This window comes from Hermetia illucens, chromosome 3 (assembly GCF_905115235.1).
Source record: "Hermetia illucens chromosome 3, iHerIll2.2.curated.20191125, whole genome shotgun sequence".
Lineage (NCBI taxonomy): Eukaryota > Metazoa > Arthropoda > Insecta > Diptera > Stratiomyidae > Hermetia > Hermetia illucens.
The window spans coordinates 132,744,967-132,762,361 of record NC_051851.1 but is presented as its reverse complement, the minus strand read 5'-3'; positions in this window follow the sequence as shown (position 1 = coordinate 132,762,361).

Here is a 17,395-nt window from a genome sequence, read left to right as displayed (position 1 = left end):
TATCCCTTCCTTCCTTCTTTACGCACAATGGACAATTGGGGTCCCTGTTGCCCTCCTTGGCAATATATCCTTTTTCCCCACATCTTCTGCATCAATCGAATCGATTAATGTTGTGGTGCAAGCCTTCGGAAAGTGTCCAAACATGAAGCCTGCTCCCGCATGCGGCAGACAACCCATCCAATTCGAACCTTTCCGGCCGACAATAATTCCTGCGCTGCCTCCACTGGTAGTTGCATTGTGGCCGTTTGAATATTAGAATAGGGTTTTCTCAAGCTCACGATGGATTTTTTTTCCCGTTCCTCCAACTTAAATTATCCTTTTAATGCAGTGCATATTTCTTCTCTGGATGTCACTTCGTCAAGATCCTTGTACTGTATGTAGATCTCATGCATTTGAGTCCGAACTGTGACATTCTCCCTTGGGCGCGAAAGCCGACGGTTTTGCCCAACTTGACCCAAATATGAGATTATCTTTTTGGGTCCTTCGGATCTTGCTGTCATTTCCACCTAGATCTTTCAGGTCAAGGTCTGATTTCACCTTTTTTAGAATCTCCGCGTAAGACAAATTGCCCTTACTGGAGATAATGATTGCCTCTGGGTGAGTTTGCACTTTTGCTTTGCTCTTCGCTTCTTCTAAGAACGATCTTTGCCAATCTACCATTTTCGTTCCCTTTACGTTTCTTTTCGTTTGCTGACGCTTGCACTTGGGGCAGCTCAATTATTTTTGCTCCAAGCTGCTTGGAGGGTAGTTCCTCCGGGTCAGGGCATTGTTCTCTCTAAACGTACCTTCGCCCGTAGAACTCAACGTGCTTTCCTGAATGGGTCAATTTCTTGGTCTCGGAGTACTTTCTGTCGTCGTCTGACTTGGACAAATACGGTGGACGGTGATGGAACCCATCAATTTTCACCCTCGTAATTGGTGTTCCTGGCAAGGTCTTGCTTCGCTTGAACACTTCCTTTTCCAATTCTAAATCACTTGTAGCATTTGATACCACGATGGCCAAGTTGTCCACTACCGAGGCTCCCCCTTCTCCCAAATGCCGTCAGTACTGCGATTCCAAGCCTCTGCACCGTAAGTTTCTCCGTCAGATGAAAAGTACTTAAAAGTTAGTACTTTCCAAAGCCGACTGCCGACTGACTGCAAAAGTCCATCCTAGCATCACGGAATTTTGCAATAATGTAGGCTATAAAATGGCGGAAATCGCATAATTATTTAACAAAGTTTCATACCTGAAGCTTCATATTTGCTAATAAAGTTGAACTCCTTGTGTGAAGCGTATGAAATTAGCTATAATCGATAGAGTACTTTGCAGAGCAAATTATTTGTTTGAGTAGCTGCCGACGCAGTTGAATTTTATATTATTATGCATATGCAACTGCCATGAACTCAAAGTTCCCCTCATAGGAAAATACGAAACCTCTTATACCTAAAGCGTTCAGCTTCCAGTTTCCCTACTTGTATTACGTTTCAGGTCGAATTCTAGGCAGTTGGGTTATCTGTTGTATTATATTTATGTAGTTATCATTCTTCCAATATAAGCATTTTGTACCGGTTTGAGTTTAAGTAGTTATAGTAATTTTGAAGCGTAAGCATTTTTGCACCAGTCGCAAGACGGTTGAATAAAGCTATATTTTGTAACCCAGAGCAACCAGTAGTTAGTAAGAACCATCTAGTGGATGCGCTGTATTATTGCAGTGACCCACAGAAATAAAAACAGCATTTTAGTTGGAATAAATTTTATTCGTGTTATTGTTTTAACTTATGAATACATTGGCATGTTTGTGACGAGTATACACATAGTGACCACAGGAGATATATATCACCATTGGCAAGGGACCTAGAACAGTAAATACGTCCTACAAGTCATCAGCCTCAAAAAAACGAACAGCATATGTAATTGCATCTCATTGTAATACTAGAATATTCATAAGAAAAGTGTAAAATAAACGAAGTCGTTAACTATGTTCCCCATCCGCTGTCTGACAATTCAAAGCGACCATAAAAACTTTCGCATATTTTATTACTTTCTCCTTTTTCCGTCACAACCATTCATCCTGAACAAATCTCTTACCCTTACCCTCGGATAACACTCTTCCAGCTTACCATCAGCAGCAGATGCAGAAGCCTGCTAACGCTGACTGTTTGGCATTCATAAATTTAAATTGAATTTAAAGTCAATATTGACGTTCACTCTCCAGATACAAGCCAAAAAGGAAGGAAATGCATTTTATGTCACCCTCAAAATACTTTACTTTGCCCTTACTAACATAACCAGCTTCATCATCGCCGTTTTTTTGTTGTAGTTGTAGCCCCGTAGTGTTTGGAAGGGGATGGAAGGTCGAGAGCATATGCCACCCCCTGAAGGGATTTCTAGAATACCGTTGAATGTTTACATGCTGTTCCACCCTCGAGATATTTATTCTATAGTCTCTAGTGAAATTCTGTTTGGATTTTATTTGCAGTTGTGTATAGTTTCTTGATCAAGGACATGTTAGACACACGAATGAATTTTTCCGAGGTGGAAAAATTAAGTCCTTTGTTTAGTAACATGATGCCTCCAAGGATTTTGAATGTGACTGGACTTGTTTCTTTACTTTTTCATGGTTCAATAGAAAGTGGGAAGTAATGTCTAATTAAAATTAAATTTTTTATTTCAATTTAAGAATAAAAATATTTTGCGAAGCTTTAGGTAGTTAGGCTGTGTTATTTGAAAACTTGCTTAAAGATTGTGCGGCAGTCGATTTTCTAAAGGAAATAAAACTAGTTTGATACAATTTTCGGGAAGGACCGACTATGAGGTTGGTATGTATGAGCTGTAGTATAAAATTAGAACCTTTTCCGATTCAACTATTTAACCTGAGCAAATGAAATAAGATCCTTTTTTCGCCTGTCATTAACAATAAATGTGCTCGCCGCAGCCCTATCATAATTATTTAAATATATTTGTATATAATATGTAAAATCGTTTATCAGTTTTCCCTAATCCAGGGTGCAGAGCAAATAAAGGATGACGTCGAATTACCAGGCGGGCAAGTATTTTTAATTTGCTTTCAATGAAAGGCGCTATCCATCGACTAATTGTCGAATTCAATTTTCACATTTCCGTAGCAAATTGTAAAACAAATCGAACAATATTAATTAAAATCGAATGCGGTCTGTGTGTATGGGTCAGTTAGATGGTTCTGGATACAGGACCCCGGGACTACTGCTTGGATATCACCCTTGTATACAAACAGAGCTATGCACATTTGCCGGTGGAATTTAGTGGATTTTCGATCATGATATTTCACTATTGTGGAATTTTGTGGTGAATTTTGCACTCTGATTGTGGGACAATGTTATTTGTGTTCGGTTCGGCATTTTCGCATTGAAACAAAATACGGGCTGGGTGGAATCCCTTTTGGGAACTTTGTTTGTATTTGCTGTGGAAGTTTGGTATTATCCAAAACTCATTTTAATTCAATGTAACAATGCGGTTGCGGTTTTTCCTGGAGAAATGGAATGGTATTAAAATGGACTATGATTGAAGTTTATGCAGGTATTATGATACGCATTGGTATTTAATAGGTTTTTCACCAGATAAACAAGGAAGAAGGGAATAATATGTAGTAACTGGAAAATTTGTGTGGTGGTCATTTGGTATATTCATGGATTTGAATGAATGTCGGGTTTTCCTTCAAATTGAAGATATTTTAATGGTATTATAGTTCCACAATATTATAATGATTAGGATTATTCGATATGCATCAAATGGCCGCCCAAATTGAGTATTGTCAACCAGGAGAGCAAAGCAGCAAACCGAAAAATTGGCAAACGAAATACCCATCGACACGCGATAGTTTGCCTCTATGCTTGTCATTTGGGTAAGATGAACGGTCGTTTGTGAGGCACGGATTGTGGGATCCGTACCTGCCTTGGCATCTCCTAGCTTAATTGGATTAATATACTCTTATCATTTGATGTGGACAAAGACAGCATGAGGAAAAGCACCCATGAGAATGCTATTCTGTACTTCAAATTCCTTTGAAATTTTACTTCGATGCTGGACATAACATTTTGTGTCTTAATATGTTCCTGTGCTATTAGTTTCTTTGGAATTCCTCTTCCTGCAGAGAGCACTTAATATGCCCTTCCTGTTCACGCTATTGGATGCATTCTTGACGTCGTTAGGAAGCACATACTGTTTTACAATGATCCAATGGAGAATTGAACAGTCCGGATCCACATGGTTAGTGCAACCTCCCAAATCATTTAAGGAGCGAAACTTCACTGGAAGTTAAACGTTTTAAAAACCTTAGGGAACTGACCGTGCCAACTCTTCAACTGCAAATTGAAACCTTATGTGAAAGTTCTTCCTGTCTTGTTTGTCCAGTTATTCGCAAGACCGGAAGCTCTGGCATGACGCCGATAACGAACCCCAGGAGTTTGTTGTCTACGTGGGTGCTCCAATGCTGTGGAAGAGGCTGCGGTGGTGAGTTACACCAATGTTATAGTGTAGTGCTCCTCCCAAGGAAGTTTCGAATGTCTCAAGCTGAAGATCTGAGCAAAGAGGCTCTCCTGGAGCATGTGTCGAAAACCTCCGCAGAAGTACAATGAGGTTTCAAACTAACTTATTTGGGAAATCTCACCAAGGCACTTGAGTGGACCCTTTGTTATCGTTGTGAACTAATCTGTGTCTTATGGTCTTATGGTCCTAGCACCTATGATTCAGTGTGAGTTAAGATGATAAAACTCGCTTAAGAACGTTTTATTCGAATTTTTTTAGTGTTCAAAATTTCAAAGCGATTTTTCCACAACTGACGTTTTTAAAGTCGGTGCCCTCATAACTCTAAAATTTTTGCACCGATCCTTTTGAAATTTTCAACAATATTTCTGTGCATAATTAACGAGGTAACGCTGGAGAGTTGCCTCTTGTAAATATATTAATATCTTTTATTTTGTAATAATAAATTAGCCGATTTTTTTCCCGCAAAAAGCGCGTTTTTCAGATAAAGTGAAAAATTGAAATTTCGGAAAACTCTCTCAACGTTACTTGGGGAAAGCGATCATTTAATGAAAGAACTTTCATTTTTTCATTTCAGATGATCCAGCATCATAATTCTACTTTTTTTCGGAAACGCTTCCGAATAATTACTGCCATTGCCATATTTTTTAATATTTCTTCATGAACATTTTACACAATATTTTTCGAATTCCTTACCTTAATTGTTTTAATAAATAGACTTAAACTGTGTCGTCAAAAAATTCACAAACATTTTGCCATTTTATGCACGAATTAACGTGAGACAAGTGCTCGCGAGGAGTTGGAGGTTTCGAGTGACAGTGGTGATCAGTTTCCATGTGCTGCTACCATATAGCAACTCTCAACGCCCGCGTCGAGCGACATCCTTTCCAGTAATACAAATTGACCAACGCTTTCGAAGCTCTATCCATTAATGCAGATAAGGAGAGTGTGATTAAGTGTCAGGCTGAGAACCTTGGGTTTGTTGGTGTTTATCTTCAGTATAACTCTACTTCCAAATTCAGAGCCATTCCATGACCTGGTGAAGGAACAAATTGATGTCATCAGAATAGTCGTGGTATTTGAAGAGTAGAGCCTTCAATCCCTTCTGCTCATCGATTTGTGAAGCCCCTTCAAGAGCTGACCTAGGACCTGGGCAGCATCCGAGAAAAGAAATTTTTTCGTGGCGCCTCATGGGACGGCAGATAGCCCGATTAGCAAGATAGCTCTCCCTGTAGAGCGAAATTTGGATCATGTCAGCAGTCGATGTTGAATTTGAGGGTTGCACTTTTGCAACCATGCGAGAAATGACGGATGTAACATGAAAGCGAACGTAGGCGACCATTAGATGGCGATTCTTTTCGAGACTGGTGTCAGCGCTTTTCTTGTTATGGACTCCAAAAGTGTGCGAAAAAACCTTATTAAAATCGATTTAATGTCTTTCTGTCCATCTGTCTGTCTGCTTTTTTTTGTGGGTGGAAGGTGGAAAGCTTCAAAAGCTACCACTGGTTTCTGCCACACAGTTATGTGGGACTCTTACCCACTAAAACCACAACTTTCCACTCTCCCGCGGGACTCCCATATGGTATTAAGTCGCGGGGCTGGATCAGAATTTATCTTGCACTCGTATTAAAATTCGTGTTTCGCTTTCGTTAATTTTTTCGGCAGAATTCTTCCTGACTCAGTTTCTTATGGGTGGCAGCCATCACACTTTCGGCTTCGGTTCATATTCCCTTTGATTTCAACATATATTCCATTATATTTTTGGGTGTAAAGTGCTCCTCGGGTGTAGCTTCCAATGCAGCTTTCTCGTGTTCTGCGTCAGCTGCAATATTTGGTCACTTTGGGCTATATGGCGAATCATCATGTCCAAACTCGGCAGAGATATGCTCGGTAATCTCCGTGTGCGCTCGCTGGGTTAGGTTCAAATTTATCTCGTCTTGGGGTATCTCGCTCCACTTCCGTATATCTCTTATGATTCTGTGCGTCCAGTGGCCTTTTTCAGCCTCGTCCTACTTCTCCTGCTATTCCGCGATAGTTTCACTTTGTGTGAACTGCTGCCGGCGGGCATGAGATCCTCCGGGGAGATATGCTCGTTTGCACAGTTATTTTCCCTCTCTCGCCAGAATTTCAATTGCGATCGTTCCTGCTATCACGTAGTTTACTTCATCAGATGTTGTTTTGTAAGCGCCACTTATATTTGGGAGCATTCTGCCTTGGTTACTGCACACTTCAGTGATTTGAAGTTTAACCTCTGGTCAATCATTACGCCTAAGTACTTGAACACAGCCTTGGTATGAATGGTTTTTTGGACGATTACTTTCTCCGCTTGGTAATAAGTACTATTTTCGTCTTATGTTTTGTGAGAAGTAGATCAGCATTCTCTAACCAGGACGTAATATCATAGGGTGCTTCATTAGAAACCAATGGAGGTCACACCAGAAGAGAGGTTTAGCGTTAGTACTCTGTTATACTTTATAATCCATAAGAGTGGGCCTAGGATGGACCCTTGTTGAACTCCACAAGTCGTTTAATATAATTTCATTCCTTCATCTGATTCGCAGCACAGAAGTATATCAACTAGGAAGTCGCCCACGGAACGAATTTGGTACCGTGGTCCGCAGTACCAGATGAGTCCCGAGTAAAGACTAAGTACAATATATTGCTCCATCTCGCGGAATTGAAGGGGTTTTTCGTTTCCTTGTCTAGTGCAGCTAGTGTAGACTTAGCTGTGTTAGCCACCAGGCTACCTGCAACCATCATAGACCTCTCCTTTAGAAAGTTGAACTGATTCACAAATTCTCTTGGTTTGCCGGGCTTGGGGATAAGAATCAGCACCTGCTTTTTCCATTCTGCGGGGAATGCTCTTTCCTTAAGACTTGAGGTATTCACCTCGGCAAATATATTATATTTGGTGCTTTATTCACAGCCTCCTTAAGGGTTTTGCTGGGGATACTAATCAAGCCAGTAGCCTTATTTTCTGCAATTATCTTTGCAACTTCCAAGACCCCTTCCTCGCTTATCACTGGGATTTCGACGGGATCCACTTGGACAATAGGAAAACTAGCGGTATTCATATTTTGCGGGAAAAGGTTCATCATTACTTCGTCTAGAAAGCTAGGGCAATTGTTTAGGATAGTGAGGGATTCTAAGTCCACATCCGCTTGATGCTGGACCGGACCAAATGGAGAGCAACTTATGTTACTCTCACGTTTTTTGGTCCACGGATCCCTCGTTTGAGGCATGGCACCCAAGCATTTAAAAAATAGGGACTAATGGTTCCATCTGATGAGTTGCCTCTGCCCTGGACGAAACCGTTAGTCCCTGCTTTTAAATGCTGGGGTGCCATACCCCAAACGAGGGATTCGAGGAAGTCTAGCCACCTAACGCATCTTTTCAGTGATATCTGATCTCGTGCACGGCTGACGACCCAACCGATTCGGACTTTGCGGATCGTAATAGCTCTTTTCACCGCTCGAGAGGTAGACTTATTGAAGGAGTTTGCGTGCCGTCAAATGTCTTCCATAGTCGTAGAATATCAGTCTCGTGAACTGACCGTATACCTAGCTGGAACCGTAGAACTAGTAATCTCGTCTATGTGTTTACATTCAATGACTACTTGATTTCTACTCAGTTTGAGTTCTGTCGTTTCCCCCAGTTCCTTCTGCAGGTCTTCTGATTTTTCACCTAGTTCAAGCAGTAAGTCGTCTTATACGGTTTACACTTTCACCTAGACGCGTCAACTAGGTGTCGATCCTGACTTTGAGAAGAAAAATTTTTTTCGTTACGATAAGCGCATCGTTGGATAACTTTCTTGCTTTACCGGGAAGTGTTTTTGAGGAGATTGCGCTTTCTCATTAGACTCTCTCGGTCTCCGAAATTTTTTTTCCTTCTGATTCAATTTGCATTGCTGCATCTAAAAGAGTGTTGGAGCTTCTCCTAGATAAGAGTGTTCTTGGCGTTATTTGCACCACTGCATTTTCTGCTGGTTTTCGGCCAAATTTTCGGATTTCATGTAAATTTATTGCACTCGAAGACGTGTATGACGTCATTATCTTATAGAGTGAACTTATATGGTCAGCGGATTAGCTTTCCTTTCTTGGTTTTTCGTTATTAAAGTGAATATTCTGATATAATATATGCATAAAATGTTATACATTGCGTGTTAGATACAAATGGAACCAGCGTCCAGTTTCCGGTTTCCGGATTTGTGTTAATCCAAATGAGGATAGTACGAAGTATATTGTCTTCACCTGGGGTTTGGGGCATCATATAAAGTAATTGACATTAATACTGATTTCCGTATGTAACTGTTTTCTTTCTGCACGAAAATCTGATAACTCCGAGATATTAGAAATAATACTGATTTCCGTATGTAACTGTTTTCTTTTCTTCTGCATATTCTTTTTCCTATCTGACGTTTTTCGTCACCTACTCTGTTCTTCACTCTTGTAGCGAGTGCAGAACTGAGCAGAGCGCCGGTGACGTCATCTGTCCGCTGGTATTCGCAACGATTATCATTCTTTCAGGAAGAAATTAAAAGCATCGTCTTCTTCTTTATCAAAATTGCTTCCGCAGGTTCCTTATTGATATTTTCGATTCGTACTGGCATTGAAACACTACTGGCATTCGAAGATGCTGGCGATTTGATTGTAGTGAGTAGCGTTACAACTGCCTGGTTGTATAGTGATGACATCACATTTGGAGAGAGGTTGGTCATGCTTGGTTTCAATTTCTCTATCATTAAATTTTTTACCACACAAAAAAATGCACTTTATTACTCTCTAGCGATCGTTTATGATGATAGGGTTAATATCTAGATTCGGGGGTAATTAACGAATTCTAAAAAAGTAAAGGAAGTATGCTATTTTATGTTTTCGTTATTAACTATGTTACGGAGCGGTAATGGCAAGATTTCTTCTGCTAACACATTTTAGCATGGCATAATTTGGCAGTTTAGGAGTTGTATTCTGTAGTAAAGAAGGTTAATCAAAATTGCTCAATCTCACTTTAAATTTTGTAATATTCTGTAGCTATTCTTCTGGTTGCGAAGCTAATGATCCTTTTACCTTGAGTGCGTAGACGAACTACAATTGCATTCATATATGTACATACATGTACACTTTGAAGGCATTTAAATTATTTGTAACTTCTGATTCGTACCTATACATGTTGCGCTGTACATTTCATTCAGGACGGCATTAAATTCCGACACGTTTTCCTTGATCTGACATTTTTACGAGATTAGTGAAATATTCGCTTTTTTGCTGTAGGATTTATTATTCAATTTATTCTGTCAGGATGGACTTTGTCGTAGAGAGGATTTGCATTACGGAATGCACATGATATCATGACAGGTAGCGACGTGAATTTTGAGAGGAACCCTTTTCATCCTGTCATCGCAACACTTTTTATCTTTGCGAGTGGTATATGCATAATATATGAACCGAATCGTCAACACGTCATGCAATTCGTTTGGAATTTCATTAAAACATGGAAACGATATTGTTGATAGAGTGATGGATGGGGATTACGGTGGAATTTTTCAATATTAAATGAAATACTTTGATGATGTTCGGATGATACACTTTCCAAAATAATGGCGTTGTTGATCAGGAACATGAATCCAGAGAGAACGAACATTGGCGGCGAATAAAATACTCATCGAAATTGACTATCGTGAACCAAATCGTAAGAACGGCGGACATTATACATGCAGGCCTGACGACACCCAAGTGTAGCTTACATACAAGTTCACATATTCCTAGTTAGTGGTCTCTTCGACATATTCATATGCCTACTATTTGCTCCATTACTATATTGTTCACCAATGCCCCTTATTTCTACATTTAGGACCTTTCGATTTCTGGTATTTGAGATGAGGGGAGTAAAGAAGCTTCCTGAAACCATGGTATCAAGCTCGCTCTATTATAAGAATAGATTTAAACTGTCAAAACGCCGATTCATTAAGTGTAATTAATGTATTCAGTAAGACAAAGAGAATTGGGAGGTGGATGGAATATAATCAAGTGCCTGCCCAGTATGCTAAAGAGACCCACAGTGCCTCGTGGAGAAAATTTTGCGAGGGAATGGAAAAACATGCAACCAATCCATTGTCTCTGTAATAAGAGGTAAGGGCCTACATAACATGTTATATGTGGTTGCCGTTATTTCCTAACTAAGTCATAAGGGGTCTACCACAATACTTGCGACTGCAGCCGGTTCCCCGAATTTGTTTCAGCTTCTCCCAAGTCTTCTTGAGAAGTCCGCATCCCCCTTCAACAGTTTTGTTACACGTCATTATGTGCTGCTCCCATATACCGCACAGAGGGAATAGTAGCTGATGTATAGAGCACTCCATGGATGTTGACGCTTTTGAAAGCCTTCCAGAAAACTAGTCTGTTCTCTGTTGTGGACGCTTTCGAGATGCCTATTGATACGTTCAACAATGATTTTAACTAATATGTTTGCAACGGCAGGAAGCGCATAAATACTCCTTCAATTGCCGCACTTAAGGTGAGTCCCTGAGAAAGTTCTCAGAGTCTCAGGATATATGGATGAATGACATTAGCACTTCTGCATAGACTACAGGGTGTGCGAGGCTGGCAGTAATTTGAGAACAGCACTTTCGACTGCGGCCCGACGTTCGAGCAGAAAGATAATTTTCCTACTTAGGAGCCACAGCCGGGTGACAAAATGGGCTTAGGGGTTCCCCACACCCAATGACGTGGTTCTTGTTCCGAGCATTCGGGTCAAAGAAGTGTATCCCCTAGAGGCAGATTGGTACTTCAATGCAGCAGATAATGGAAAGTTCAGATTAAATACATGAAGGTGATTAGAATTTATATACATAGAAGACCATTTCACTTCTAGAGGCGAATTTTAGAAGTAGCTGGAAGGAGTTCCGATCCCTGGCTCCATTTATTAGTGAGATCTTCATGGCCAAACAGGAAAAGGCAAATCGCTGCCACGATTTTGGAGCAAATGCGTTGAGGACTGTTCCTTGGGTGTGGTAAAGGAAATTAAACATATTCTGAAAGTCGTCAGACTTAAATTAATTACCTGGATCATCAATAGTTTGTGTCCGGGTAGCTGAGTGGTTAGAGCACAAGGCTGTCGTACGGAAGGTCGCAGTTCAAATCTCGCTGGCGACAGTGGGATTTGTATCATGATTTGACGTCGGATACCAGTCGACTCAGCTGTGAATGAGTACCTGAGTCAAATCAGGGTAATAATCTCGGGCGAGCGCAATGCTGACCACATTGCCTCCTAGTGTACCGTTACGGTCTTGAATGAAGTGCTCTAACACACTTCAAGGCCCTGATCCAATATGGATTGTTGTGCCAATGATTATTATTATCAATAGTTTGATCAGGAAATGAAAAAGGGCTCTTAAACGACAAGCGCTTATTTCCTCAAATCAACAGCACAAAAGGAGAGTAACATTGGGTTTCAACTAAATCTCCCTCTCACCGAAACAAAACCTATTGAATCATGGTTTGGAAGTAGTAGGAACAGTTAGCTTAAAACTCTTCTGGTATAAATAAAGGACTCAATCGACCAAATTATTAAATCGCAGGCATATAAAATTTCCTGTACCCATTCTAGCAAAGTATGCATCGAACAAACAAGAAGGAAAGTTGACGCGCTTCGGAGAGTATTTGAGATGGACAGAGTTTCCAAAAAACAAGAAATGGAAAGATTTTAGGTAAAAGGTGGCGGAGCACACTGTCTTGGAGAACCACAGCATTTCCAATAATAAAAAATTATTGGAGCACATAAGGGATAGAAGGTTCTGCTTGACACCCCAATAACGAAAATAACAAGTCGGGAAACCGGAAGCTGGGTGCTTCAGATACGAAAGGTTTTGTGTCTTTCTTAGTACGTAGTACGTAATATATCCATATATTATGTGAGAGTATCCACGTTCGGGTGATATTGACATTCTACTACTAGTCCAAACCAACATCTTCGTCTCCATTTCCGCAAGACGCCGTTCATTGTCTTTTATAGTTGGCCAACATTCAGAACCATAGAGAGCGACAGGACGGACGACATTGCGGTAAATTTTAGATTTGAGACGTTCATTGATACATCGATCACAAAGAACACCAGTTGTAGAACGCCACTTCATCCTGGTTGCGTTAATGCGTGAAGCAATTTCATAACGCAGTTCTCCATTGAATCGGTATTTAAATCACTCAGTTCTGGGTAGATCACTGCCGCTGACAGTGGCTGTGCCTATTCATGGGGATCGGTTGTAAAAAATCCAGTTTTGTTTAGATTCAATCTGAGACCGTGTTGCTTGGGGTGATCATTCTATTTTCTGACAAGGTGCTCGAGATCATTTTTGCTATTAGATGCAAGGAAAACAACATCTGCGTAAAGCAGTGTGTAGGGCGCTGGACGTTGGATGTCCCGTATGACGGTATCCATAAAGCATACCAGATGAGTTCGTGTGGCACACGGTCAATCGTTTTCTCTAAATCCAGAAATGCAGTATAAAGAGGCGATGCTTCTCACGGTGTTTCTCCATGTGTAACCGCGCTGCGTGTATTGCGTCAGAAGGTCCGCAATTTTTGACATGATGATTTACGGTTATTTCAGCGATTTCGCGAATACGTTTGTCAAGAATGCGTTCAAAAATCCTCATGGTATGGGAAAGTAATCGGATTGGACGGTAATTTGAATATGCTGCTTTCTTTGCATACTGGAACTGTGGTACTTTCTTGCCAGTCAGATGGTGTTCTTCCTTCCTGAATTACCCGATTAAAAAATTCACTGAGCCACATTGTTGGGTCCACGGTTTTCGCTTTCGAGAGCTCAGATGTGATGTCGTCAGGTCCTGTGGCCCGATTTCATTTGTTTTATTGCCTCCTCGCCTTCAATTGCACTGACAGTTAAGTCCTTGAGAGTTTTACGTGAACACCTGTCTTGCGACTTAATCCCACGGTCTTCTTAAGACACGCATTGATCATCAGAACCCCGTTGAGACAAGCAACAACGATACCAGTCTATACCAAGTGCATGGCTTAGCATTCATACAGGCGGATGCCATTTCTGGTCGCCCTAACTCGGCCTTTGGAGCATTCGTCTACTGCATCACGGCCGGCAAGCCAAAGTGAGTATTACGTCTCCCGGTGCCATCACTATGGAGGTTCTCCTCGGCCATTTGGTTTTTGTTTGGCCGACAGCGTTGCCGCCCCGTTTTCCTCACCGCCACCTCTGAGCACCAGTTGCGCTGACAGTTAAGTCCTTGAGGGTTTTACGTGAGCACCTGACTTGCGAATTAAACCCACGGTCTTCTTAAGACACGGATTGATTTTGTGACCACAATCAGAGCCCCGCTGAGACAAGCAACATTGGTACCAGTCTATACCATGCACTTGGCTTAGCATTCATACTGATGGATGCAAGACATACCTAAATCTATACCGAACTAAGGAGTACGGCACCCGTGTTGAAACGCAATACCAACCGAAGGTCTCTTCTCGCTTGAGCATTACCACAACCCCCATGAAACTCCCACTAGGGGGCCTAGCGCAAATAACCGAGCTGTACTCACATTCAACAAGAGTTCACCCGAAGTATGACACTCCAGCGGCTATCCCGGTTCCCTTGGTATCAGTATACCCCTGGTAAGGTTTCGTGACCAATTGCCAGTTGAGATGAGTCCCCGTGCAGACTCGGGTCTGATCGCGCTGATTAGGCCTTTGGAGCATTCGCCTAGTGCATCACGGCCGGCAAGCCAAAATGAATACAGCGTCTCCTCTCCCCCCCCGCCGGCAATGATTGTGGAAGTGGAGGATGAGCAAATTCTTCAGTTGAAATCTGCTCGAAGTATTCTCGCCATCTATCCGTTGCAGCTCGACGGTTGGTAAGTAAAGTACCCTTCTTGTCATTAACGCAACAGAAGTGTTCGATGTATTGTGTGTGTTCGTTACGGCTTTTGGCAAGTCAATGTAGATCTCTCTCGCCATCCCGATTGTCCAGTTTATCGTAAAGATTTTTGTAATGGTCCGCTCGGGTGACAGCGACCGCTTTCTTTGCTTCTCGGTTGCCATTCTTATAAATTTGCCAATTGGCGGGTGTTTTATCGTCGAGAAGTTTGTGGTAGAGGCGTTTCTTTTCACGGACCTTCATTTCAATATCGTCAATCCTAAGCCAAGTATCTCGGCTGATGTACCGCCTACCTGGCTTGGTGACCCCGAGGGTTGCAGAGGCCATTTTGTGGATCATGTCTTTCATTTGATTTCACGATTCTTCCACATTCGTAATGGTTAGTAATCGCGTAAGTGAGATCATTTCTTCTTTCTTCTCACGAAATTGCCACCATATAATGCGCCGCGGGCCAGTGCGTTCCTCACACTGTTTTATCGGTGGTTTAATTCGCAGGAAGGCAATCAATGGCCGATGTTGAGGTGCGATGGTCTCATAGGGAATGACTTTGCAATCAGTGACAGTGGTAAAATGTCGGCGTCTTATGAGAATATAGTCGGTTTGCGTTTTACTGTTCCCACTATAAAATCTAGGAAGATGAGACAATCGTTTAATGAACCATGAATTCGTAAGTATAAGGTCATGGGTGTCCGCAAAATCGATTATACGCTCGCCACCCTCATTGTGTTTACCTTTTTACCGACATGGCCATGGAGGTCACCGGCAATGATGATATAGTCATCAGCAGGCACGTGACAAGTCTTTTCATCGAGAATTTGCTAGAAGGCATCTTTCTCGGCATTAGGTCGACCTGTCTGTAGTGCATATGCGGTGAACAAGTGAATAATGCGATCAGCCGATATAACGGTGAGCTTCATCAGACGATCATCAAATTGTTCGACATCTTTAATTGCATTACGGGAACCTTCTGAGATGACAATGCCAACACCGTATTGAGTATGTGGGCTACCAAAATAGAGAAGTTTGTAGCCATTTTTACCGCGTTCGCGTGTGACGCTACTTTTGGCAACAGACCATTGGTTTTCTTGCAGAGTGCAAATATCAGTGCGCCTTTTCCGAAGGGCTCTTGCGATTTTCTCGGTGTTTCCAGTTAGGGTACCAACATTTAGCGTGCAGACGCATATTTGTTTATTCGGACGCCATCCATGCGTCAAGAACCTTTACCCATTTTTCGACAGGACCGGGACCCGTCCTGCCGCGTCGACTGCATTTTTCCGAGGGTTTGACTCAATCCGATCATCTTGTTTGGAACGACATTGTATGCATTTTTTTGGTCTGCCTACCGCGGGACCTGTCACCAAAAGAGATCAAGTAGGATTTAGTATAGTGGAATAACTCCAACTATACTCTATTTATCTCTTTCCCTGATCTCAGCATTTTATTTTTGTTTTTCAATGTGCGAAAGATTTTTCAGAGTTGTGGAGCAAATCATTTTTTCCAGAGTTTGTCTAAAGGAGCTTTTGCGATTTCAGCGCTATACATATTAATGTTTTCATCTTACTCCTTGATGTGTAATCTGTTGATACTTTTTGAATACCAACTGCTACTTATCGTTTTTTCAGCACTAATAATCCTCAAATTTTAAGTTGCTATATTAGTATATACTTGGGCGGGATTATATAAAATGACAGGATCTCGCTGAGATTCCAGACAAGGCAATTTACAATCAAAAAATAACATAACTTTTTATGAAAAATCGCTCCCGCTTGGTTAAGGATTATCATTCATTCAGTGACTGCCGACTCAAACACTTTACCATTGCCAGTAATGAACAGAGAAAAATATTAAAATTTTATATGATTTTTTAATCCATTACAGCGCAGTGAATTATGGAAAAAGTAACTTTACCATCTCACAACTGACGCTGAATAAACTCAATGAAATTTTAATCGAAAGCTGTCCCAATCCGCTATTTCAACCGAATTTAAAATGTCAACAGGATATCGACAGAAGCCTATCCAAAAACAGGATAATCTACTTATTCCAGCTTCGTGAATCCTTTTCGCCGGGAACCTTCATCATATGAACATTCGCACATACATACACACATGACATAAAGGCAGCGCTGGTAGCGAACAGTGATCCTACTGCTTTGCAGTCGCTTCTATCTGTTTGAAAGGATAATGGAAAAGTCATGTTTACCTGACGTTGCTAATCGTACAGGCCGTGTACGTTGATATAGCTGGCTGTGTACGCCAGACAGTATTTCCCATTTTCGGGGTTTCCTGCATTTTTAATGAGAATTTGTCATCGGAACATTTCAAAAGCTAATAAAAGCCAATCCTCAGGCAATCGCCGGAAACTGCTAATTTGAAATTTGCTATCTTTTATGAGACTCAACGACTGAGGTATTAGTCGGCAGATAGGGAATTAAATATGTATTTTCCGGTTTTTGATATTTGACAATCTGATATTATTTGCATTTACAAGTATATACGAGTACATGATTTAGAGATTCATCTAAAAAAAGCACGGGGTTGATAAGAAATGGATAAAAATATATTATAAGAAAGTAATATAATTTCTTCGGCATTATTTTCTGTTTTATTACATTTTAATATTATTGATGCAAGATGAAATTATAATTAAAAAGAAAAACTTTTAATTTGAAAACGACTCATCTTTCAATTCAATTTCGCCCAAAGAGGGTTCATAAATATGTTAAACACACCCACAGATAGAGCCCCCGGTGTAAATCGGCTCATCAGGGAAAGTTGGCGGCTAGTCTACAGAGGGTTGCAATCAGCTATGAAAGAGATCTAAGCGGCATGATTGATGTTCTAGTTAATGAAGTGAAAATGATGGACGATTCACAAGCTCCCCTTGTTGCTGTTTGAAGGGCGGATGTAAACGTGAAAAATACACTTGATAGCCATCATGACATGAGTAATATTTCACCCTTGATTTTTCGGTGCAATGATTTTCAGATGGATT